Here is a 25,462-nt window from a genome sequence, read left to right on the forward strand (position 1 = left end):
GGAAGGGGAAAGTTCCAGTGGCAAAAGAATGATTGCAGAAATCGGTCAAGGCTGGAGCAAGGGTGTCAATGTGGTCATTCATGGTTCTGGCGGAGCAGGGGGAGCACCTGCTTGGATGAGACTTTCATAGATCGGACTTGTCTAGAAACATCATCAGGAGAGATCACAGAAAAAGAGGAGAAGGGAGGAGGAGAGGGAGAGTCAGCCAGAAGAGGGTCAGGAGAGGGATAGGAGGTGGCGAGATGGGCCAGGATGTCCTGGATTTTATTAGAGAAGTGAGAGGCCAGAGCCGTGCAGAGAGCCTGGGACGGAACAGGAGAGGTGGAGACTGCGGCAAGATATGCCAGCTACTTGCAGATTTTGAAGAGTTTAGCCGTGTTAGAGGCCGCAGAGATGCTGGCTTGGATGTAGGTTCGCTTCTTGGACAGTACAGAGAGTCTGTATTGCCTTTGGAGCAGGCGACAGGTCAGTTTGTCAGAGGATGTTCCAGATGCCCTCCACTTCCTCTCAGCCACCCTACACTTGCATTTTAGGGTGGCGAGGTCTGAGTCATTCAGACGGATACTCATGACAGGTGCAAGGACATTGAGAGTGTTAGTGATAGAAAGAAGGAGAGAAGGTAGCAGCAAAGGCACCCACTGACACACGCTTCATGGGCCAGATGACCGAGAAGGTTGGTGGCAGTGCTGGGGTAGGCTTCACCTGGGGGACAGAGAGTGTCAGGAGGGAGGAGAGCAGAAAGTGATCAGTCCAAGAGAGAGGAGTGGAGAGAGGGGGATGTCAGAGGAGATCCAAGGTGTGCCCGGCAGAGTGTGTCAGACTAGAGGGTAGAATGGAGAGAGTGTTGCAGAGAGTGTGGGAAGAGCGCCGAGGAGGTATTGGAAGCATCCAAATGGATCTTGAGGTATCCAAGCAGGAGAAGTTGAGAGGTAGAGGCAAGGAGAGAAGATGAGGTCAGCCCATTCAGAGAGAACGCGATTGACTTGGCCAGGTGGCCACAGTTAGAGAGAGGCCAGGGGAGATAGAGAGCCTGCAGACCAGGCATTCAAAGGAGGAGTAGGCCTGTGTAGGGATGGCAGAGGCGGGGGACCCACTCCGGAAAGATCAGGGCTACTCCACCTCCAGGACGGTTGGCTCTGGGTTCAGAGAGGATCGTATGGTCCTTAGGGAGGAGAGTGTCAAAACTTGTGACCGAACTGGGCGTGAACCATGCCTCTGTGAGAGCAAGGACTTCTAGGTAGAGTTCTTCAAAGAGGTGACAGATGTCAGAGGAGTGTTTCACAGCCGAACGAGAGTTGAGAGTAGGTACGTGGAATGCCAGAAAGTCATGGAATGTGCCCTGACCTCTGAGTGCCAGACAGTCATGGACTACGCCCTTACCTCTGAGTTTAGGAAAGTTATGGAATATACTCCTAACTTTGGGTGCTGATAAGCCATAGAAATTGCCCTTACCACTCTGTGCTGAAACAGCAAGGTCTGTTCCTTTACCTTTGAGTGCCTGGAAGTCATTACATGTAATTTAACCTTTGAGTGCTAGACAGTCATTAACTGTGCCCTTACTTGAGATGGCTGGAAAGTCATGAAGTGTGCCCTGTCCAGTCATGGAACACGCACTTACCTTTGTTGCAACATCGTCAGTGTACAGTTACCTAAATCCAGAAAAAGTCCCAGCATGTGCACTTACATATGAAAGATAGTTACAGAATGTGCACTTTCTGTGCCTCTAAGTGCTTGAAATGGATAAATGTGTTACTTACCCTAGTGTGAGGGTGGGAGTGGGGGTGGTGGCGGTGGCTATGATATGGTACTTCCGTCACGGACACATGGACTACTGCCTGGTGGGGAATCGGATGTGGGCAGTGGTGTAAGGCAGGCATGTTAGTGGCGTCTTACTGTTGTGGTGGAGAAATGAATGAGGGCTCCTTTAAGGAGGATGGACGAGGGACAAGGGGAGGGAGGCGGGAGTAGGGAGGAAGGGGAGGGTAGAGGGAAGAAGGACACTTGTGACTAAAGAATAAATGAAGAGGTTGAGATATCCCGAGGCTCCTGTGTTCCTTTGTGGGGGTTTGCTTGGGGCCTAACACTTACCCCCATATAGGGGATGTTATGTATTGCTCCTATAACTGAGAGCATGTTATCCCTTTAAGAGTACAAGTCATGACTTGAGTCTATGCAAGTGGCATCTGCAGGCACGTGGGGACACTGCAGTGGAGACCCAGTTAGCGGCAACTCCTGTCTGTGTCATTCTTTGGTGTGCCTGTCCGCCGTGTGACCACGGCCTATGTTTCGGCCCAGCCAGTGTGCCCACACAGCGGAGGCTGATGTTTGCTGGGTGCCCCCAGGCCCGGCGTGCAGCCTGGAAAACCAGAAGCTGCATGGGTCCCCCCATGGTCCGCTCAGCTGCATGCTCGCAGATTCATACATTGACCGGTGTTCCTAGTAACCGCATAGCTCTCAACCATTTGTCTTGCAAAGGCGGGTGAAATCACCCGATTTTGTTTCTGGTGGGTGAGACGCCCATTGGAATGAATGGGCGTGCAGGAGGCCTGGCGGGTGAGTCAGCCCTTTGCAAGGCGGGTGACACCCGCCAAAAGCGGGTGAATTGAGAGCTATGTAACCGTGTCCCGCTCCGGTGACCCGGAAGCGGAATTTAACAGGGGAGATGCTATGGGGGGGGGGGCAGAGATTGACATGGATTTTATTTAGTTTCTAATCTGGTAGATCACTCACAGGATGAGCACTCTCCCGAGACCCTGGGCCACCCTGCACCTTGGCCTAGTTACCCCTTCATCCTTCAGATGTTCATTGTGTATTATTGATACAGAGCTTAGAAGCAGGAGAGGTCGGGCATTAAGTGCCACATTAAAACCGGATGATATTGTTTTTTTTTGTGTGGAAGGTTGAGCTTGAACCAAGCCAAAGGTGTCTTTATACATCTGTGAATGAAGGCGACATAGCAGTCAAACTGTAAGACCCAAGATGGCTTCTGCGTTTTCAAACGCACTAACCTTTGACCTCTGAAACTGAAGCCATGGGCCTCAATGTCGTCGTGTTTTTCATGGAGGGTGGGGCGGGAGGTGCTGCTGCTCAACCTGTTACTTTTACATGAGGCAAAACCTGTCTGCATCCCCCCACTTCCCGGTACCCATAATTAGGCAATAAAGAAGGGTAGGGCTGGCGCCCTCCTGCTTTGCAGGAGCCCCGCGGGCCCTGGCCACAGCAGCGTTGCAGGATGGAGCAGAAGACGTCACAGTAGCCGGGGCTGGACGGGCCCTCCGCATTCTGACCTCCCCGGGAAGGTGCAGTTTGAAACATAACATTCTAAACAGTACAGCTGCACCTCGCCCAGGAAAGGGCGGCCCTGCACTGCTCAAGCCTCCGCCTGGGTCTCACATGTGTGGCTGAGGGGTGCCCGTGCCAGGTGAGTGAGTGGGTCTGGGGAGCACACGCCTTGCGCTGCACGGGCCATCACATCCACGTTTACTATAGCAACTGGGCAGGACTCTGGGGGCCCTCTTCAACGCTCGGTCCGTGACTTCACTACACCCAGTGATAGGCACGAGAAGAGGGCGGTCAGAAAAAGCAACAAATGCGCCCAAAACGAAATTGCAATGGCGAGTTATTTATATTTCAAAGAAAAGCGGAATCGGCGCTAGGTGATTTTTTTTCCTCGACACCTGGACTAGGACTAATCTGAATGTAAGCATTGGACACATATGGCGGGGTCCGTTTAATCGTGGACAGGGAATTTATTTATTTGTTGTATTCATTTAACACTTGTATTGCGCGCCAAACCCTGAGGCGTCAGGGAATAGTACAGAATGAGCGAGGCAGCAACGTAGCTGTGCGAGCACTAACCCAGTGTAAGGGGCACTGACCACAGGGCCAGCACTAACACAGGACAAGGGGCACTGACGTCTGGGCCAGCACTAACACAGGGCAAGGGGCACTGACGTCTGGGCCAGCACTAACACAGGGCAAGGGGCACTGACGTCTGGGCCAGCACTTACCCAGTACAAGGGGCACTGACCTCTTGGGCAGCACTAACCCAGGACAAGCGGCACAGGCCTCTGGGCCAGCACTAACACTGGACAAGGGGCACTGACCTCTGTGCCAGCACTAACCCAGTGCAAGGGGCACTGACCACAGGGCCAGCACTAACACAGGACAAGGGGCACAGACCTCTGGGCCAGTACTTACCCAGAGCAAGGGGCACATACCTCTGGGCCAGCACTTACCCAGTGCAAGGGGCACAGACCTCTGGGGCAGCACTCACACAGGGCAATGGGTACAGACCTCTGGGCCAGCACTTACCCAGTGCAAGGGGCATTGAGCTCTGGGCCAGCACTAATACAGGACAAGGGGCACTGACGTCTGGGCCAGCACTAACACAGGGCAAGGGGCACTGACTTCTGGGCCAGCACTAACACAGGGCAAGGGGCACTGACGTCTGGGCCAGCACTTACCCAGTACAAGGGGCACTGACCTCTTGGGCAGCACTAACCCAGGACAAGCGGCACAGGCCTCTGGGCCAGCACTAACACTGGACAAGGGGCACTGACCTCTGTGCCAGCACTAACCCAGTGCAAGGGGCACTGACCACAGGGCCAGCACTAACACAGGACAAGGGGCACAGACCTCTGGGCCAGTACTTACCCAGAGCAAGGGGCACATACCTCTGGGCCAGCACTTACCCAGTGCAAGGGGCACAGACCTCTGGGGCAGCACTCACACAGGGCAATGGGTACAGACCTCTGGGCCAGCACTTACCCAGTGCAAGGGGCATTGAGCTCTGGGCCAGCACTAATACAGGACAAGGGGCACTGACGTCTGGGCCAGCACTCACCCAGTGCAAGGGGCACTGACCTCTTGGGCAGCACTAACCCAGGACAAGGGGCACAGGCCTCTGGGCCAGCACTAACACTGGACAAGGGGCACTGACCTCTGTGCCAGCACTAACCCAGTGCAAGGGGCACTGACCTCTTGGGCAGCACTAACCCAGGACAAGGGGCACTGACCTCTGGGCCAGCACTTACCCAGTGCAAGGGGCACTGGCCTCTGGGGCAGCACTAACCCAGTGCAAGGGGGACTGACCTCTGGGGCAGCACTAACCCAGGACAAGGGGGGCTGTCCTCTGGGCCTGCACTTACCCAGAGCAAGGGGCACAGACCTCTGGGCCAGTACTTACCCAGAGCAAGGGGCACATACCTCTGGGCCAGCACTTACCCAGTGCAAGGGGCACAGACCTCTGAGGCAGCACTCACACAGGGCAATGGGTACAGACCTCTGGGCCAGCACTAACTCAGCGCAAGGGGCATTGACCTCTGGGGCAGCACTAACCCAGGACAAGGGGCACAGACCTCTGGCACAGCACTAACCCAGGACAAGGGGCATGGCACAGACCTCTGGCACAGCACTAACCCAGGACAAGGGGCACAGACCTCTGGCACAGCACTAACCCAGGACAAGGGGCACAGACCTCTGGCACAGCACTAACTCAGGGCATTGGGCACATACCTCTGGGCCAGCACTAATCCAGGACAAGGGGCACAGACCTCTGAGCCAGGGCAAGGGACGCAGACCTCTGGGCCAGCACTAACCCAGGACATTGGGCACATACCTCTGGGCCAGCACTAATCCAGGACAAGGGGCACAGACCTCTGAGCCAGGGCAAGGGGCGCAGACCTCTGGGCCAGCACTAACCCAGGACATTGGGCACATACCTCTGGGCCAGCACTAATCCAGGACAAGGGGCACAGACCTCTGAGCCAGGGCAAGGGGCGCAGACCTCTGGGCCAGCACTAACCCAGGACATTGGGCACATACCTCTGGGCCAGCACTAATCCAGCACAAGGGGCACATACCTCTGGGCCAGCACTAATAATGGGCAAAGGGGCACATACTCCTGCACTAAAACTAATCCAGGGCAAGGGGCACATACCTCTGGGCCTGTACAAAGTCAGTGCAAGGGGCACAGGTCTGTGGTCAGCATCAATACTGGGCGGAGGAGCCCATACCCCTGCACTAACACTAATCCATGGCAAGGGGCACATACCACTGGACCAGCAATAATCCAGGACAAGGGGCACATACCTCTGAGCCAGCACTAATCTGGAACAAAGGACACAGATCTCTGGGCTCTGGGCTATCACTAATCCAGGACAAGGGGCACAGACCTGTGGCCCAGATCTAATCCAGGGCAAAGGGCACAACTACTGGGCCAGCACTAGCCCAGGTCAAGGCGCACATATCTCGGGGCCACCACAAAGTCCAGGCAAGGAGCACATACTTGTGCCCAGCATTAATACTGGGCAAAGGAGCACAGACCACTTGGTTAACACTAATCTAGGTCCAGCACTAACCCAGGGCAAAGGCGCACTTACCTCTAAGTGAAAACGAACCCAGCGCAAAGCGGCACACACATCTGAGCTAAATGTAGCCCCTGTTTTTGTTTCTGGCCCGGCTGCGTCCAGTATTAAAAATACTCTGGACCAGAACTGGAACACATTGGCACCACTCCACCATCCCAGACCAGCTGTTCTGGTGAGGCGCTGAGCAAACTCCAAATTAAATGGTTAATACAGGAGATGGGCTACACCCCAAGTTCTTAGATGACTAATGGACACAGACACCCTAGTGAATTTTTATAGGGATCCCAGCAGGGACCCCTCTTTATTAAAAAACATTTGATCTTTGAACGTTTACCCTAGGATTCCCCTGGCGTGAACTCCATCTAAGCGGGGACTGGCTACGTCGGCTCACTCTTCCTCTCCTGGACCCTTAGGCCTGCTACAACCAATCCCCCTCATAACCTAAGTTATCACCCACATGGAGTGTGAGGCCAGATGATGTCCTCCATGGGTGGTCCCATCTTGCTACGCGGCCTCTGGCATGCCGCCAACCTATCCTGCTACCTCACATCAGAGTACCTCTCCTCTACCCTCTATTTAATATAATTGCCACCTAAACGTTCCATCCCTACTTAAAGTTTACCCAGCTTAACATACTCCCTAATAATTACCCCCCCCACACATTTAACCTACTTTGGCGATAAATAACTACACACATACTATACATATATATATTCACATACTACATAAACACAAAAGACACTATGTCACAATGTGGTGACTGCTGAGGGTTCATTGCGTGCAGGCTTCATGCTGCTGGCTCGGGGGTAATGCTAGTTTCCCCACTGACTGATAACATGCCCTATGAAGTTTGGGGTCTGACGCCACAGTTGATGCCTGGGGTCTGGCCCCTCCTCTTCTTTCAGGGTGGCCCCGTCCACAATGTGGCGTCACCACATTCCCCGTGCAGTTTGTGCTTCTCAAACAGTCCTAGGCAGCCCTCTGTGTAAGGTGGGGGTCTGCCCACACCTCACCACAGTGCCCCGTGGTATTGTTGTTAGTTCTGAGTAGGCCCACCCACATCACCGTTGTGATCCGAGCACCATTTTTGTTTTTGGCGGCGTCCCAATTGCATGGGGATGCCACCAAGTCACACTCACCACTGATCCTGCGGCTTCCTCCTGACCCACCCCCTGCGTTGAACAACGCATTGTTGAGGGGGTGGCCAGGAGGAGGCTGCACCAGCCCAGTTTGCATTATTCATTATTCATTTAACGATTCAAGGATGTAAACCTTTCTACCTGGACATATTTCTCAAATATATATCTGTGTTAATTTTTATGCTCCCAGAATGGTTTTAGATTTTATGCACAGCTGCCAGGCACCCTCATTGGTGGTATTTGTTCTGTTCCTCGTTATTCTGGGAGCATTTCAAAATGTGAATATGCGTGTACCATACTGGCCTTCTTGGAAAATAAGTTGTAAAATGATTCTATGTTATGATAACATGCTTTACTCAGTGTAACCAAGCCAAGTCTATCATTCTTATCATGATTACAGTATATACTGAAAGTGACCAATTAAATATAACATTGTGAAATTTTAATAAAAGCCACTTTATAACGTTAGTAAAATTAAATAATGTCAATTTTAATAGCTTCCTTTGCAGAGGATACACCGATTTGCCTCTCAAAATGTCTGTCCTTCTTGGAAAGTGTCACTTTCAGATTAAAAGCAACAATTTGTTTCTTCTGTGAGCACCAAGCCAATGTTTAAATTTGAGAGCCGGCCATTGGCTGATTGGTAATGCCTATGTATCTGCACATTTGTTACCGAATGCAAAGACACAAAAAACTAAAATCGGAAAATAGCAAATGCAATTCTAGACCTTGCAGCCTAGTCACTTAGTCCCTTACAACGTCTGTCAGAACCCCAGAACCCCCTGCAGATTCTATTTGCATCCCTATCCTCTCCACCGTGCAGACAGTGCACCCGCAGCATGACGGCAACATCCCTGCAGGGCACACACAATAACTAAGTATGTCTCCAAATACCATCTGTCATTCTACATTTCACCGTAAAAAACACAGCACCCTACCCTTTTGCTGGCAGCGTGGCACTCAGATTTTAGCAACTCTAGCAAAAACAAATCTGATGATGTGTCTCTCACTCACTTAACCTCTGCTATTGGCATACATCTTCCTAGCTCTATGTTCTGTCTCCACCTGCCTCCATCCCTCTGTCCATCTCCACCCCTCTTCCTTACTGATGTGATTGCTGTTTAAATCTCTGTTTTCTGCCCCACCTGTCTCCAGCCCTCTGTGAATCTCCAACCCACTCCCGTTGTTATTTTTGCTGTTTTTCTCTCCATTTTGTCCCCCACCTTCCGCTTCTCTGCAGCTCCATGCCTCTGCTTCCTGTATTTGTTTGCTGTTTTTGTTTCACTTTTCGGCCCGCACCCACTTCTAGCCCTTTGTGCCTCTCCACCCCCTCCCTCCCTGTCTTTTTTGTTGGTTTTACCTCTTTTCTGGCCCACCTGCCTCAGCCCTCTGTGCACCTCTGCCCGTCCCCTTCCTGCTTTTTTGCTGTTTCTGTGTCTCTTTCGTACCCTCCATCGGCATTCAGCCTTCTGTGCATCTTCAACCTTCTATTTTCCCACATTTTGTTGTTTTTGTCTGTTTGTTTTCTGAACCACCCACCAGCCTTCTGGATGTCTCCCTTCCCCCGACTTTATCTGTTCCTCTTCTGCCCCCTGGGCTCAGTAGTAGGCGGTCACTTGCTCTCTGCTACTGGCTAATTTCTTTCTATCTTTTTTTCAATTTTCTGCCTCCACCTCCCTACAGCCCTTTGTTAATCTCTATTCCTCTCCCTTCTGCTCTTTATAATTCCTCCTTAGAGCGTCACCACCCGGTGTCCAAAGCAGAGGCCTCACGAAGACAAGGGCAAATCTGATTTGTCCCTTTTCAGGCGTGGAGGACTCGGGACCATGTGAGAAACCAGAAGGTGTCTCACCCGATAGTGCCCCGGAGTCTGTCATCCAGGTTGCCAGGACACGGCCGTCACTTTTGGATCCAGTTCCTGGGGGTGGACCAGTGCTGGAGGATCACCTGGATGAGGGGTCCTCGGGGAATGGAAGTGGGACACTGGAGGATGAGACGTGGTATCCCCTTCCCAATAACACCTTTCCGTCATCCTACCAGGTAGGATACCTAGGGATTCAACCTCCCCCACCCCCTGCTCCGAATGAAACACTTTCTCATGGACAGTTCACCGTGAGCGACAACAGACTAACACCAGAGCCGTGTACCTGACATATCCCAACACCATGGACAGGCAAGGTCAGCCAATTATGGGTTATTACACACACCTGACTTCATCACACTTCCCCACACGGATAAAAGGCGGAGCACAAAAGCAAACCACACGAGGAAACAGCAGTTCCAAGATGGCAGTTTTATACAAGGAGAAAGACAGCAAGACCAGACAGTTGCAAGGAGGGAAGTACCTGTGACCTCTTAAGACTGTTATTTTTGTGAGCCTTGGAAAGTAAGAAGCCGAAGACCAGGAACTAAGGCTGATCACACCTGCACAGTGATGGTACCCAGGGCTCTTCCACATGGATAACCAAAGCAGGGAGGGGTGATTGCTGCTGTGGTACTGTCCTTGGCTCCTACAACAAAGCTGTATCAGAAAAGACAGCACAGCCGGTGAGTCAGAGAGACTGATACCAAACCAGCTTGTGTTTTGAACCAAGGTTGCAAGCCGCAACATTGTAAAAAGAGAACAGCATGTGAGGCATTTGCAAAGAGCGACGTGGATATGATTGGAAACCAAATGAGTAGTTGAACTTTATAATTGAACTTTGGGAGGCCAAGAAAACATGCGATACACAGAGTGGTCCTGCGCCACGTGGGTGCTTATTCGAAAGTCTCTGTTAGGTATCCAACTGATACTGAGTGTGAGCAAAAAGAATATTGAGATCAAAGTGGTCATTCAGTGGGTCAAGCTAAACCCATGCACAAATGTCTTCAATACTTTAAAGTACATCACACTTGGTCCAAGCTCTGCTGAGGGAGACTGATCGAGTGAAAGAAAGGGCTCTGAGCCCGGCTGAGGGGGATCCAGGGTGAACCGTGAGTCACACGAGAAACAAATATCTGAACATAGTTTGAAATGGAGCTGAGCTCGACTGAGGGGGATCCAATGTTGAACTTTTGTTTTGAAAGGGATATGAGCCCGGTTGAGGGCAATCCAGGGCGATCACCCAAATTGAAGACTGAAAAAGGAAAAGAACATTTTTGTGTTGTTTTTGTATACCAGACCGGCTGACTCAAGAGACTTGCAAAAAACAAAGGGGCTTGGACATAGAAGATCTTGAACTGTGAAAATGGAACTGTACCCTTGTGCCGCAGAAGCCTGAGAGTGTGCTTTGCTCGAGTGAACTGTCTTGTCCCATGCTGAAAACGTGGGGCAGGGAGGCCAATGGCCTGAGCATCCTGATTTATAATTTTGTGAACACTTCTTTATTTTTCATGAACATCACCCCACTTTATTTGTAAATTAGTAGTACGGGTTGGCAATAGTTTTTTTTTAAATATAGGCCCTTTTATTTGGACGAGACTCCACTAGGACTACATTATTATTTTTTGTTGGTGGTAGCTTGCTCCCATCTCTAGATTTAGTTTTAGATCAGCGTTTATCTCACCCTTTTGGATAGTCAATAAACACCCTTGAATTGTGGTCACTGGTGTCTGTCTTACTGTTGATATCATGCGTCCCTTACAATCCCTACACCAGACACCTCTGGTAAGAGAAATGCCACGGGCCTCGCCCTCCTTTCTTTACACCCATCCCAATTCGCATAAGGCAAAGCAAATTACTGACAGCACTGTCAACATCATGGACTCCTCAACACCCTCATCCACATTCCAAGTCCTACCAACCTGCACAAGCTGAAGCTGACCTCATCAAAGCCGGCTCAGCAATCGCACAGGCAGCTGATACTGAAGACACTATTACCAACCACAACTTGGACACACTCTTCATCACTGAAACTTGGCTCATCCCCTCCTTGGCCCACATCTTAGATATCCACACCCCTGATAGCCACAACATTCAACCCAGGGACAGGGAAGATTCACCATCATCCACAAATCCTCCTGGCCCGTTGCCAAACTAGAAGTAGCCACTATCAGATTATCTGAAGCTCCCCTCTGCCACTTCAACCTCATCTGCAGGCCAACCAAACCCAATACCTCCTTCATTGGTGACTTTTCCAACCTTGTCATCACTATGTCCCTCACACACCCCACAAGCATCTTCATTCTGGGACTTCCCAGTCAGCATGGCCACCAAGACTATGAAGGAAACACTGCTTAGACTGTTGGAAATGAATGAACTAATTCCAGCACACAATCAACCCAACCTACATCCAAGGGAACATCATAGACATCTTCACTGCTGTACCAACCCTCAGTTACAACACACCCATCCCCCTTGACTGGTCTTATCATGTCACAATTACCTTCACTATCGTTGGTGTTGCCCCAATCAACTGCACACAACCTCAAGCTACAAGCAGACACCCGCACCCTCAGAGACGTCCCTATAGAAACACTAATTGATAAGCTCAGAAATCTCAGTTCCTCCCCATCAGTACCCCAGTACAAGGCTAGCAACATCCTACTAGAAGCTCTCAGCAACCTCTTGAACACCAACATTAACATATGCACCCTAAAGAAACAACGTACTATCAGACATGAACCATCAGCCCCCTGATGTACAAAGGAACTTAATATCAGCAAAAGAGCCATCCAAAAGCAAGAGAAATTCTGGCACAAGTCCAAAACCTCATCTGACCAAAACAAACCTAGGAATTTTGTAATGTCATTCCATTGAAAAAGCACCACAATAAACATTGTTTTTATTTGCAAGATATGCGACAACGTCTACACCAGCAACATTGCACAGACTGCCCCACTCATCCCACAGAGCAAAACAATGACATTGAACACCTTCAAAACTCTATTCATGGAGGACATGACTAAGACGCTAGCATCCCTCAAAGCTACCTCCTACTCTGGTGACATCTTTCCGTCCTCCACCTACAAGACAATCCCCATGGAAGCATTCCATCCACTCCTGGCTATGGCGAATGCATCCCTCACCCAAGGAACATTTCCTACTACCCTGACGACTGGACAAATAGTGAAAGCGTCATTAGAGCAAACAGTTCAATAGTTTCCCATCACCTCACCTCCAAATGTGTAGCACATTTTATTCACAACCCACCCCGGAACATCTTGTTATTAATAAAGCAACATTTGTGCTGACTGATGGAACTTTAATACATTGCCATTGGTCAGCACCATTGAGAACGGGACACAAGACACCCTGCAGCTGGTGGGAAAGGGGACATTCACACGATACTTGTTAGATAATGACCTTTGCGGACTCTGTGGTGGATACTTTGAGGGATGCCCCCCTCGTCTGGGCTCAGGAACATACTGTCTGATTGGTCCTCCCAGGAAGTGTCATGATCTCTGCTTCCAAAAGATCAGGACTTGCCCGACTCCCTTGGAAGCAGACCCATAACCCCGGTTCCGAGTGCCAGCCAGTCCCAAATGGGACCTTTTGGACCCTGTCCTGGCACCAGTGGCACCAGGCTCATAAAGATGCCCAGTCCCAGCGCTGGAAGCGCCGGGCTCATAATGCTTGGGTGGACTTACCTGCAGCAGACCATGCTGCTTACTTACCTGCCAGTTGAACCCCTGATCCTCTTCTGTTTGGGACTACTTTTCCTGTTGGGTGGGGCAGGAGCCACTCCCTAGGTTCAGAACACTGGAACTCTTCTGGAAAGCAGGAACTCTTTTCTTACCTAGGCGTGGCTGTGGAAGGAGACACCTAAGCACTACAGGAGGCTATTTAAACCACACCCGATGGATGAATCTTGCTTTGTGTTATTCTGCATTCTCTGCAGCAGAACGCTCATCGTGTCTTCTGCTTCTGATCCTGGGCCTAAGGGAACAAAGGCTTACCATCCTGGAATCCAGTCTTCAGCAGCACCTGTAAAGACAAAGAAAGAACAGGTTAGCACTACGGTCTTCAGTGGCAGCGCATCTCTTACCTGGTCCATCGGCTGTCACCAACGCCTCGCGCTGCATTCCGGCATCTGAAAGACAAAGGCTTACCTACTCTTCGCATGCTCCGGAGGTCTTCGCACTGCATTCCGGCATCTGAAAGACAAAAGCTTACCAGCTCTTCGCACGCTCCGGAGGCCTTCGGCGCTGCATCCCGCATCTGAAAGACAAAAGAAGGTGCGTTTAAAGACATTGGGCAACTTTATTACTCACGTGCCATTACTCCTTCCCACGCCGAATCCAGTGGGTATTCCAGCACCCTTCAGCTTCTCTAAAGCTCCGAACTTGTACCTGCAAGATAAAAGGGACAGTTAGTGCGCATCGTGAAGCAGGCTACAAGCGCTTACTTACGTGCTTCCAGACGCTTCTATTCCTCACGCGGGTTCGATCCTCAACTCTCATCAGCCCGCCATCCGCCATCGCTGGAACCCTGCAAAACAAGAGATATCATTACAAAAGACTTTTAAGACATTTGAAGTGCCCAGAACTTACCGTTCGTGCAGTTAACGACGGACAGCAGTCCTCTGAGGTCAAGAGGCCTGCACCCTTATCCAGTGAAGAAACTGGTTACGGCACCCTGCCCCGAGGCAGATGGAGAGCTCGGCGTTCACTTACCTAAGGTGAGGGCGTTAACCTTTGGGGTTCTATAGGAGAAGAGAAAGGGAAGAGGAGAGAGGCACCCAATAACCCCAGTTCATTAATCCCATATTTTCTATCTGCAGACATCTTACTCTTCGAGTCAGACATACAGTGCACAGAGGTCCAGCCCAAAGAGCCAACCGTGTGTTACACATCACCTTTGAAGATACGGCATTCACCCAGTCAAGACCGGCGCCTCTGCGGGAATCAGGTGAGCGTTACAGGAAGCCACTCCATCAAGTGTTCCTTTCCCACTGCTGCCTGGCGATAGGCATCAGCGGTCATGTGACCGGCACATTAGTACAGAGCCACCCTCCGCGCCACCGTGCAGGGTGGCTTGTTTGACTGACCGCCCTGCAGTTACCTTACCCAATTCTGGTTGTCTTAATTGCCGTATGACGAGTAAATTGAGCCTCCTCCCCCCTTTGCACATCCCTGTTGTTGTGGTCACGTGTTTAAAGTGAATAGTTCCCAGATCCTGCCCGCTCAGAGGGATTTCCCACTATGCATATTTGCGATTGTGCTATTTATGTTCCTCCACTCCTTTAGCTAATTATAGAGCAATGTGATGGCCCAAGTTTGCATCCAATGTATCATTACCCCTTACCATTCCTGGTGAAGTGCTTTATACAGTGTGTCTGTGGCTCAGAGTATCTGTGTTATTCCCCATGTAGCCGCTCCCACTCTTCTTTACTCCCGCAGTTGGTAGGTGCGTCTATCTGGTGCTGAATCAGGACCTTTAACACTTTCCCCTCTTCGATCAATCTTTCGATAAATACATCTGCCCCTTTCATCTCCTTTTCCTTTTCTTTATGCACCCACACCCTTGTTACTCATGTCATGTCCCCCTCTTCCTTGTACCCGTCCAAGTATCAATATTTTTTTCCCGTCAGGCGGACACTTAAGCCATAATGCATGGTAATTCTCAAAGTCTGGTGGTGGTACTGAAAATATTATTTCTTCTTCACTCTCTCATTCACACTAGGGTGTTCCTCACCTCTTTGAACTGTATAAAATTGTCCTCGTACACCTCTTCCCCCTCATCAATCTACTTTACTTCTTCTGTATGTCCCATGAACAGAGCACAAGGACAGATGTGCCAGACACCCTCCCTTTTTTGCTGTCACCTTGTGTGGCAAGAATTGCTTTGGCGTTCTTGAGAGGTGTGGAATCAGTGAGCACATGTAACAGGTATCATTGGTGCTCCCCCGTTCCACTTTCTTAATTTCCCCATACCATATATTTTCTGAGGCCAGATCTACCCTTCCCCGACAGTGTTTAATATTTTCAGTGTGCTAGACACACTTCTCTTAGTGCATGTTTCCCTATGACCACCAGCAGATGGGCTCAGTGTATCCTTATGTGCTATATACCAGAAGAGAAGTAGAAGACAGAAAACAAGGATGCATCACAATATAATACTTTATATTGCCCCACTCTTCTCATCAATCCCAGCCCCTCTTCTTTTTCCTTGTCCACCGTCCTACTTCATTGTGGGTTTCCTGTAACATCTTATTATAGTACAAAATGTTAATGTAAATTGGGTTATACTTCCCGTCAAGTCCCTCCTCCTCTTTCCAACATGTCGTCGGCATCTCGTTGAACATGGGTGTGATGTATCCATGCTCAACGTTTTTATCTTCACTGCTGTGGGTGTTGTGAGAAACCAGAAAGTGTCTCACCCACTAGTCTCAGGGACTTGTCATCCAGGTGGCCAGGACACAGCCATCATTTGGATCCAGTTCCTAGGGGTGGACCAGTGCGGAAAGATCACCTGGGTGAGGGGTCTTCGAGGAGTTGGGGGAAAACAGCCAATGGTGAAACGTGTTATTGCCCCCTTTTCTGTACATCTACCCCATCCTATTTTCTAGGATATTCTGAAATCCCAGCTCACGCTCCCCCTTTTTACACAAACACTAGGCAGAGGAAGAGGGTGACTGAGAGTAACCAGACTAACCATCTCACATCGTACTGGACATGTCCCATTAATCAGTCAGGCCCTTTACCCTAGGTGCATACACCTGATACCAGTTAGCTCTCACATGAGTAAAAGCCAACACCTAAAGACACACCCTCAGCAAGGCTGAGTACGAGCAAAACATCTGGGATGAATACACACTTACTGGAGCAGAGCAGCGGACCAAGAGACAAGAGCAGCGGGCCAAAAATCCCAAGGGTTCCCTACTGGAGGTTGTGGCCTACGACAGGCTGTGAAAGACACGTGGAGAAGGACAGATCCCACAAGTGAAAACTGCATTGTGTTTCAAGGACACCAGCAACCCTCCTGGGTGAACGGCAGAGTTGTAAGTGTTGTAAGGTCTGAGCCTGGCAGAGGGAGACCTTTGTGGTCATTACGTTGGAATACAATTTTGAAAGTCCAGAAAGAAACTTTAACGTGGAGGGCTAGGCTGGTCCTAATCCATGGTTTGGAACTGCTTAGCGTGTTAGAAACTGAGCCACAGTGTGTCATCCTGCCTACAAGGACAAGCTTACTCTGTGAGGTTTAATGTGAGGAGAAGAGTTGGTTCAACTACCTTTACTTTGAACACTGATTTTTCCTTTGCATACATTTCTCCTTTTTAAACTTTTTTGTACAAGAGATAGGGCAGGCATTAGGTGTTTGTTAGCATAGGCCATTTTGATTTGACAGACTCCACTGGGACTGTTTTGTTTATCGTTTGATGGTCGAGACTACTCCCATCTTATTCATAGGGCAAAATAGGAGTTTCTCCAACCTGAACATTTTCAAAAAAGGTTTTTACAAATTGCATCCGTTGTGTCAGTGTCAGACTTGTGATACCATGCCTTCCCGACAGTGTTAAGAAGATTACTTTGAATGGAGCACAAAACCGAGGCTCTTTCCACTTTCTTACTGTGTTTCGAATGAGAATCTTATCCCCTGTATAGAGTGGCTATGTTTTTGGAAATGCATGTGTTGCTTGGTGCGCTTGTAGATTGCTGGACCTGGCAGGAAATGTAGTGAGGCAACTTGGTCATCTCAGTCAGATAGTTTTACCTTTCCTTTCCAAAGATTTCTGAGATAGAGTTAGCGTCTGAAATTGAACGTGAAGGAGGGACAGGAGCATGCATTCTCCTTCCTGTTACAATATCATGCAGAGTCAGGTGGTGATCCACAGAAGGTGTGTTACAGAAGGGCAAATAGTGCAAGAGGAAGGCAAAATGCCAATTCTGACACACAGTATTTGTTAGTGTAGCCAAGCCATTTATCCTTTCCACAATCCTGTTCCTCTGCTGCTAGTAAACTGTGCTAAGATTGTGCTTAATTGCTTGGAGACGCCTTATCTCCTCAAAGAGATCATTGGCAAAGTGCAGAACATTATCTGATCTTATCTCCTCACATTCGCCCCATTTTGTGAAAACTTCCCTCACTAGAAACTTTTCTGTGGATTTGGCATCATTCTTTGCACAGGGTCCCCCCTCAAGCCAACGTGAAAATAGACAGACTACTGCTATTGGGTACCTGTAGGAGGCACAGCTCTCCTGCATTCTACATACAGGTGTCAGAAGGGCCCGTCCGGCCGTGGTATAGTTCCCCTTAAGGTTTTAAATGTGTGACCGGACAGAAACTGTTTGTAAATGATACAATTTCCCACAAAATCATTTACTCACTCATGCATGTTTGGAACGTTTGCCGCTTTGTCAACCATTTTGTCCCCCATTCATACCCTGTCTTGTTTTCCTGTATGGGCGGCCCCCTTTTATTATTGCTACCTCCACTGGAGCTTATAATGCCTCAATCAATTCCCTTACTAGTTCTGCATGTTGTATAGGAGAACCATCCCTTCTTTTAAATCCCCTCCTTTTTCACCGTGCCAGTCTGAAATAGATAGTTGATGTGACATAGGCAGAAACGGAAACAATATCTGTTGCATGCCCCTCCATCATTTCTAGTGCTCTTTTCATCACCACCAATTCTGATGTCTGTGCTGTATAATGCGATTGTAGCCGCTGCTGGGATGCTATTGCATATTCCCCATTTATGCAGCATACCACTCCCACACCAGTATGTCTCCTTCGTGTCTCTGGGTCAATACTTGAAGACCCATCAACATAGACCATGACTGCACCTGCTATTTCTTCCTCTTTTACCTGTACGTCCCCTTCCATCCTGTTCATATGTGTGTGCTGCACAGTCATGTATCTACTCCCCTTCCTCTATTGGTTCCACTAGATAGACTGCTGGGTTTACCCTTCAACACTGTACCACCTCTATGGCTGGGTTTGTCAGTATGAACTCAAATCCCAATACTCTTTGGGTGGTCAATGTGCTTTTTGATTTCTCAAGAATGCCTCGTGGCTCGGTACGCGGTACAAATAAATAAACTAAACTAAGAACAGTGAATAGTGAGTGTTCCATGTACAATACTATGGGACACTGCATGGTAATCGTTGATGCCTTCTCAATTGCAAACGCTGCAGCCACAAGCAATTGTTCACAAGTTAAGTATCCCAGCATTACTGGGTCTGAGCTTGCACTGTAGTAAGCTAGTGGTTGAGGTCTCTGTGGTCTCTTTTGTGTGAGGACAGCCATGATCACTGAAATTTCTAATGTGTGCACCTTTTGAAACTTTACATTCATGTCCCTTAAGGTTGTTAACGTTTAAGACCATTCTATTGGAAGCTCTAACATCAGCCTGTAGAGTGAGCGAGTTGCAGGCACTCTCGTCCAAGCCATCCTTTATTATCTTCCACAAGGATATGGTTGTTCTACGGGTTAAACCTTCATTTTTACTCAAAATCCTTTCTGATTTCCACATAGGACAAAACATTGTTTTACCTTGTTTCTATCCCCCGCTCACCCTAGCAAAGAGGAGGAGAGACTGCATTGGTTGGATCCTCATAGAGCTTTAAGCTTTTATATATCTAGAATGTCAAAACTCTGTATTGATGATCAGCTGTTCATTGGCTATATGGACCACAAATTGGGTCAGGCTATCTTTCAGCAGACCTTGTCCAGATGGATTATTCTGGCCATTTCAGAATGCTACAGGTTGGCAGGGAAGTATCCTCCAGAAGGTTTAGGAGCCCATTCCACTAGGGACATGGCTACCTCTACAGGGTATCGGGTATTAATATTGCCACATATATGGTCGCCGTTAATAATATCGCCGGGAAAATGTTGTGGTGATATGATTTGGGAGACCATATATGCGGCGATAGGGGCAAAAAAAAAAAAATTTGAGGGTTGCAGGGGTGTCCCCAGCATGTTCCATGCAATAATGTCGCCACAAAAAACGACCATTTTTTGGCGATATTTCTGTATGCCGATATTTTTGTGGCGACATTATTACATGGAACCCTCTACAGCCCTGCAAAGGGGTGTCCCAATAAAAAATATTTGTGACGTGTCAACGTGGTCTACTATCCACAAGTTCACAAAGCTTTAGTGCCTGGAATGTTCCCTCGGTCAGGATGGTAGTTTTGGTAAAGCATTCCTGCACTCGGTTCATGAAAACAATTAAAATACAAATTCCACTCCCCCCACCAAATCAAATACTGATTTGGCAGTCTATCAAAGATGAGGAATACGTGGGAGGACACAATCCATTCGAAGAACAAGTTACTTACCCCCGGTAACGTTCTTTTGACTGGATGTTCCTTCCACGTATTTCTCATCACCCTCCCATCCTACCCCACATTAGAATTTCCTGTGCTATTACAGCTTTCATTCCTTCAAGACTGAGTATGGTCATTCCCGTAGTTATGCAGGTATTTCTGCTGTAAGGGAAAAAACAGAACTGAAGCCAACAGGCACTGCGCGTGCTATATATGCCTTCAATGATATCATCCTCGAGACGGAAGCCTCGAGACGGAAGGGTGGACCAGTGGGGGTGGAGTGGAGGTGGGACACCGGAGGATGAGATGCAGGTAGGATACCTAGGAACACAACCCCCCTTTCCCAACATGAACACTGTTTCACGGACAGCTCACTGTGAGAGAAAACAGACTAATACCCGAGCGGTATACCTGATATGTCCCAACACAAGGGTCAGGCAGAGTCAGGCAATTACTGATAATTATACGCACCTGACTTCCATCACACTTCCCCACACAGATAAAAGGCGAAGCACGAAAGCACACTCTGAGCAAGGCAAAACACACAAGGAAGCAGCAGTTACGAGACAGCAGTTTAACACAAGGACAAAGGCGGCAAGACCAGAAAGGGTTGCAAGGAGGGAATTGGCCATGGCCTTTTCAGAGGAAGAAAACCGTGACTTTCATGATAAGAAACATAAGGCCAGGAATTAAAGAGGAAGAAAGGTGCATTGTGTGTTGAAAGTACCCGGGGCTCACCCGTATTGATAGCCAAGGAGGGGTGCAGCGATTGCCGCCATGGTACTGTCCTTCGCTTCGACAACATAGCCGCTCCAGCCCAGTCAGCACAGCCGGTGAGTCGGGGAGACTGATAGCAGAGTGATCTGTGTTAGAACCGAGGTTGCCAGCGGCAACATTGGATGAAGAAATCAGCAAAGAAGAGAGAGTAAGGCATATGTGATGAGCGACAGAAATATAATTTAGCATCTGTAATGCTCACCTTGTATCCACGGGGACGTCACTCAGCATGTTCTGACCTCCTACGACCTTGAACCTAATGAGTCTTTAAACAGTTCTCTAACCTTTGTTCCTTTCCTTTAGATGAAGGTCGACATCTGGGGATGGCGGCGTGCTGCTGAGGTGAGTAAACTAAAGGTGAGTGAGAGCGCGATGCAACCCTTTTGTAATTGTATTGAACTGAGTTATTTTTTTCTGTGTCTTTTAGGTGCTGCAACCTTTTTCAGTGCGGATGCCGGTTAAGAAGAAGAAATGCGATGAGTTAGCGCGGTTGCGGCGCCTCTAAATGTTTCCACGCTGACCTGGTGTGTCTTTTCCCTTTTGTAGATGGCTGAGAAGTTCCGGAGATAAGGTTCCCCCAGAGCGGCTGGGATTCAGGTAAGCGTTTGTATCTCGTACAGTCTTTAAAGTACGCGAAGATTTGCAGAATGCTTACTAATGCCTTTTTTTCTGTTCTTTTCCTTTTCCTTAGGAAGCGGTGTGCCGAGATGGCAATGACACCGCCAAAGATGTCTGCAGAACCGAAGGAGCGATGGAAGATGGGCTGGAGCTCCGCAAGGTAAGGCTGTTCCTAACGATGTTCTTGTTCTTGCAGGCGCTGAGCGCAGAAGAGAGATGCAGGCCCTCTGGAGACCGATCTGAACACGGTGAGTTTCACGCTGTCGGTGCAGAAAACGCAAAGCGTGTTTCTCAGCCTGTCCGTGGCTTAAATAGTCTCTGGGTATCCCAGGTGTCCCTGGGCTGAACCACACCCAAAAGGCTAGACGGCATATGCAGTTTTAGGAACTGAAATATGTGGGGGCATCCATCTTGTCCCCATCTATGCACTACAAGTCCAATGCTCAATGTTATCCTATGGGAGTGAGTGAGTTTGGTGCCACAAGTGCCAAGTCTGACTCCAAGTGGGTCGTTGGAGAGATGGAGGGGCCCTTAAAGGCCATGTAGGTGATCGTGGCCTGGCTCCAGCCGGACGTCTTGGAGGGCTGGGGGCACGAGGGGCAGGAATCATGACAGCACTCCCCCCAAGGCCCCTCTCAAGGTGGCTCTTCTGTCTGGTCCTGGTTTGGTTGGATGGTTTTGATGAAATCGTCTAAGCAGTCGGGGTGTATGGATGTACTCACAAGGCTCCCATGTCCTGTCTTGGGGACCGTACCTCTTCCAGTCTACTAAGTAGTATAACTTGGATCTGACGTACTTTGATCCAGGATGTCCTCGACTTCAAATTCTGGCTCCCCGGTGAGTACTACTGGTTGCGGTGGTGTTGCTACCCGGGTCCCAGGTTGAACAGGTTTAAGGAGAGACACGTGGAACAAAGGATGATTCTGCATGTTTGCTGGCAAAGCTAGTCTGACCACCACAGGATTTATCACTGAGGTGACAGTGAATGGACCCAGGTATCTTGGACGGAAAGTTTGGGTTCCTTTAATGGGCACATGTTTAGACGCCAGCCAGACTTTGTCTCCCACTTGGTAGTTGGGGGCCTTTGCTCGGTCTTGATCAGCAAACTTCTTTTGGCGATTCTTAGCTTGAATTAGGTGTTCAGCTGCTCTTTTAAAGGTTTGAGAAATGGTTGTGTGTAGGGTTTTGATTTCTGGCATTTCCAAGGTTGTAGGAACGTCCAACTCAGAGGTACGTGGATGCCTGCCATACATGGTATAAAAGGGTGTCTGCCCAGTGCTGGTGTGTAGGGAGTTATTATAAGAATATTCAGCTATCCATAATAGCTCGAACCAGCTTCCTTCTGCTTGGTGTAACATGCAACGCAGATACTGCTCGAGCGTTTGATTTGTTCTCTCAGTTTGACCATCCGTTTGGGGATGGTGACTGGAGGATAGCCGGATGTCGATCTGGGCCATAGAGCAGCACTTTCTCCAGAAATCAGATACAAATTGAGTACCCCGGTCTGAGACCAAAATGGAAGGAAACCCATGGAGCCGTACGATGCCCTCAAGAAATACCTTTGCCAGAGTGGAAGCGTTTGGGAGCCCCTTAAGAGGAAAGAAATGTGCCATTTTTGAAAACGGGTCCACGACCACAAGAATAGTGTTAAACCCTTGAGTGGGTGGTAAGTCAGTAATAAAATCGAGGGACAACGTGTGCCAGGGTGCTGGTGGGATTTCTAATGGTTGTAAGAGCCCCGCCGGTTTCTGCTTGGACGACCTGTTTTGAGCACACACTCCACAAGATAGGATGAATTGAATAATGTCTTTACGCCACATGGGCCACCAATAATTTCGTTTCACCTTGGCCAGGGTTTTGGCGATTCCGGGGTGGCCCTCGATCAAAGAATCATGATAACTGGTCATGACTTGCTCTCATAGTTCTTGGTTTGGTGAGAATAAACGATTCCTGAAGTAGGGCAACTGGTCTTTTATTGTGTAATGTTCTCCTTGTGCACTCCACGCTTGTAATTGCTCCGGGCTAATCAGGTTTTCGATTTCTTCAGGTAATTCTTTCTGAGTTATGGTTGTTGTGATTCCTAGCAGTTTTTCACTCGGGATGATTGCTATTGGGTTAGGGGTCTGATACCCTTGCTCTTCCATACCCATACGGGAAAGGGCATCAGCCTTCCCGTTTTTTACCCCTGGTCGAAATGTGATCACGTAGTCATATTCAGCAAAAAAAAGAGCCCAACGTAGTTGTCGTGAGGATTGGGCCTTTGCCGTTTTTAGGTAATGGAGGTTCCGGTAGTCAATTATTACGGTGATTGTGTGTCTGGCACCCAAGAGGTAGTGCCCACATGCCTTAAAGGCTGACTTAATGGCCAGGAGTTTTTTGTCCGTGATAGCGTAATTGAGTTCGGGGGGGGGGTGAATTTACATGACCAGAAGGCAACAGGGTGTAACTGGCCTGTTTTGGGGTCCTTTTGTGAGAGGCGTCCGTTTCCACCAGGTATGGGAGATCAGGGCGAGGGCGGCGTAAGATTGGGGCAGAAGTGAATCTTGCCTTGAGTTCCTGGAAAGCTTCTTTGGCTTCTGTTGTCCACTGGAACCTTGTATTGCATTTCCTTAGCAATGACGTGATGGGATGCACGATTTGCGAAAATCCCGGGATGAACCGGCGGTAGAAGTTTGCAAAACCCAGCATACTTTGGACCCCCTTGAATGAATTTGGGGATGGCCAGTTCAGGATAGCATCTACCTTATGTACATCCATTCGGATTCCATTCGGGCTGAGGATGAAGCCCAGAAATTCCACCATCGGGGACGTGAAATGAGCACTTTTCGAGTTTGACGTAGAGCTGGTGCTGACAGAGTTTCTCCAATACGGATCTGACGTGTTTGACGTGGTCCTGCTTAGATGCGGAATACACTAGGACATCGTCAATGTACACTAGAGCACAGACATCGATCAATTCCTGTAGGACATCGTTCATGAAGTATTGAGATGCAGCAGGCGCATTGCAAAGGCCAAAGGGCATCACTTGATCTTCGTACAAGCCATATTTGGTGCGAAAAGCGGTTTTCTATTCGTCCCCTGTTTAATGCGCACAAGGTGATATGCACCCCTGAGGTCTAGTTTTGTGTAGATTTGGGCATCTTTGACTTGATCAAGCAATTCAGGGATCAGCGGCAGAGGGTAGCGTTTTTTTACGGTAATCTGGTTCAATGCGGAATAGTCGATGCACGTTCTCAAGTCCCCTTCCTTCTTCGGTACGAAGAATAGAGGACTGGCTGCTGGAGACTTTGAGGGTCGGATGAACCCGTTGGCCAGGTATTGGTCAAAATAGGCCTTCAGGTGCTGGTTTTCTGGTTCCGTAAGTGCGTAGATTCGCCCACAAGGGATTTGTGCGCCGGGTATCAGGTCGATTTGGCAATCGTATGGTCTGTGCGGTGGCAGGGTATTAGCCTGTTCTTTCTGAAAGACATCTAGAAAGTCTTGGTATTTACTTGGTAGGGTGCCGATTGCTACAGTCGCAAGCGTGGAGGTTCTGGTATCTATTGGTTGTTTCCCTTGGCGATAACATGTGTGGGCGCAGTCCTCGGGAAAGGTCAATTCTTTTGCTCGCCAATCGATTCGAGGATTGTGAGCTACCAACCATGGCATTCCTAAAATCAACCGGAACTGTGGTGCCTTAATGAGGTCGAAAACAATAGATTCTTGGTGTCCATCCTGACACAAAAGGGTTAAAGCTGCAGTGCATTGGGATATTGGACCACAAGCTATTTCCGTGCCATCAACAGTGGTAACAGTATCGGTGGTTGATTTAGGGCAGAACGGAAGCCCCATTTTTGCCGCAAAATCCTGGTCGATGTAATTCCCAACGGCTCCACTGTCTATGTACGCTCTTACTGCGTGCATCCGAGATGGTTGTTGGTGGTTGACCAAGACCACAGTGCAAAATGGGAAGTCTGTAGTTCACTTTCTTCGCTCGACAAGTGGACCCCTACACCTGCCGGGCTTGGGAGTTTTCCGATTCTTTGATGGTATCTTCCTTCTCCGTGGCCCCTACCATCCTCCTCGGTGGTTTCACAGGGCACTCTTTAAGGAAATTACCTGATCTTCCACAGTATAGACATAACTGTTGCTGTATCCTTTTATCCCTTTCCGCTTTAGTCAAGGGGGATCTGACCCCCCCGATTTGCATTGGTTCTCCTGAGCCTTCCGTTGTTCGGGAAACATTGTCCTTTGAACGCACATACATAGGGCGAGGGTCCGGTCTGGTTCCTATGATCCAGTTGAACAACAAGGTCAATGAATTCTGAGCAGTCTTTCGGGGGTTCACTACCTGTGCGAGAACATCCTTGAGCTCCCCACGCA

The 25,462-nt window shown here is 49.1% G+C and overlaps 1 protein-coding gene across 1 annotated transcript in view; it reads left to right on the top strand.

The window, feature by feature from the left end:
- Positions 1 to 3,279: 3,279 nt before the first annotated feature.
- C7QH17orf50 (chromosome 7q C17orf50 homolog) overlaps positions 3,280 to 25,462 on the top strand; it is a 164,674-nt gene continuing 142,491 nt past the window's right edge. Inside the window, exon 1 of the mRNA XM_069640433.1 lies at positions 3,280 to 3,421. The gene's annotated coding sequence lies outside the window, so the exon portion shown is untranslated. The remainder of the gene's footprint in view (positions 3,422 to 25,462) is intronic.

This window comes from Ambystoma mexicanum, chromosome 7q (genome assembly GCF_040938575.1).
Source record: "Ambystoma mexicanum isolate Mex_15411 chromosome 7q, UKY_AmexF1_1, whole genome shotgun sequence".
NCBI classification, from domain to species: Eukaryota; Metazoa; Chordata; class Amphibia; order Caudata; family Ambystomatidae; genus Ambystoma; species Ambystoma mexicanum.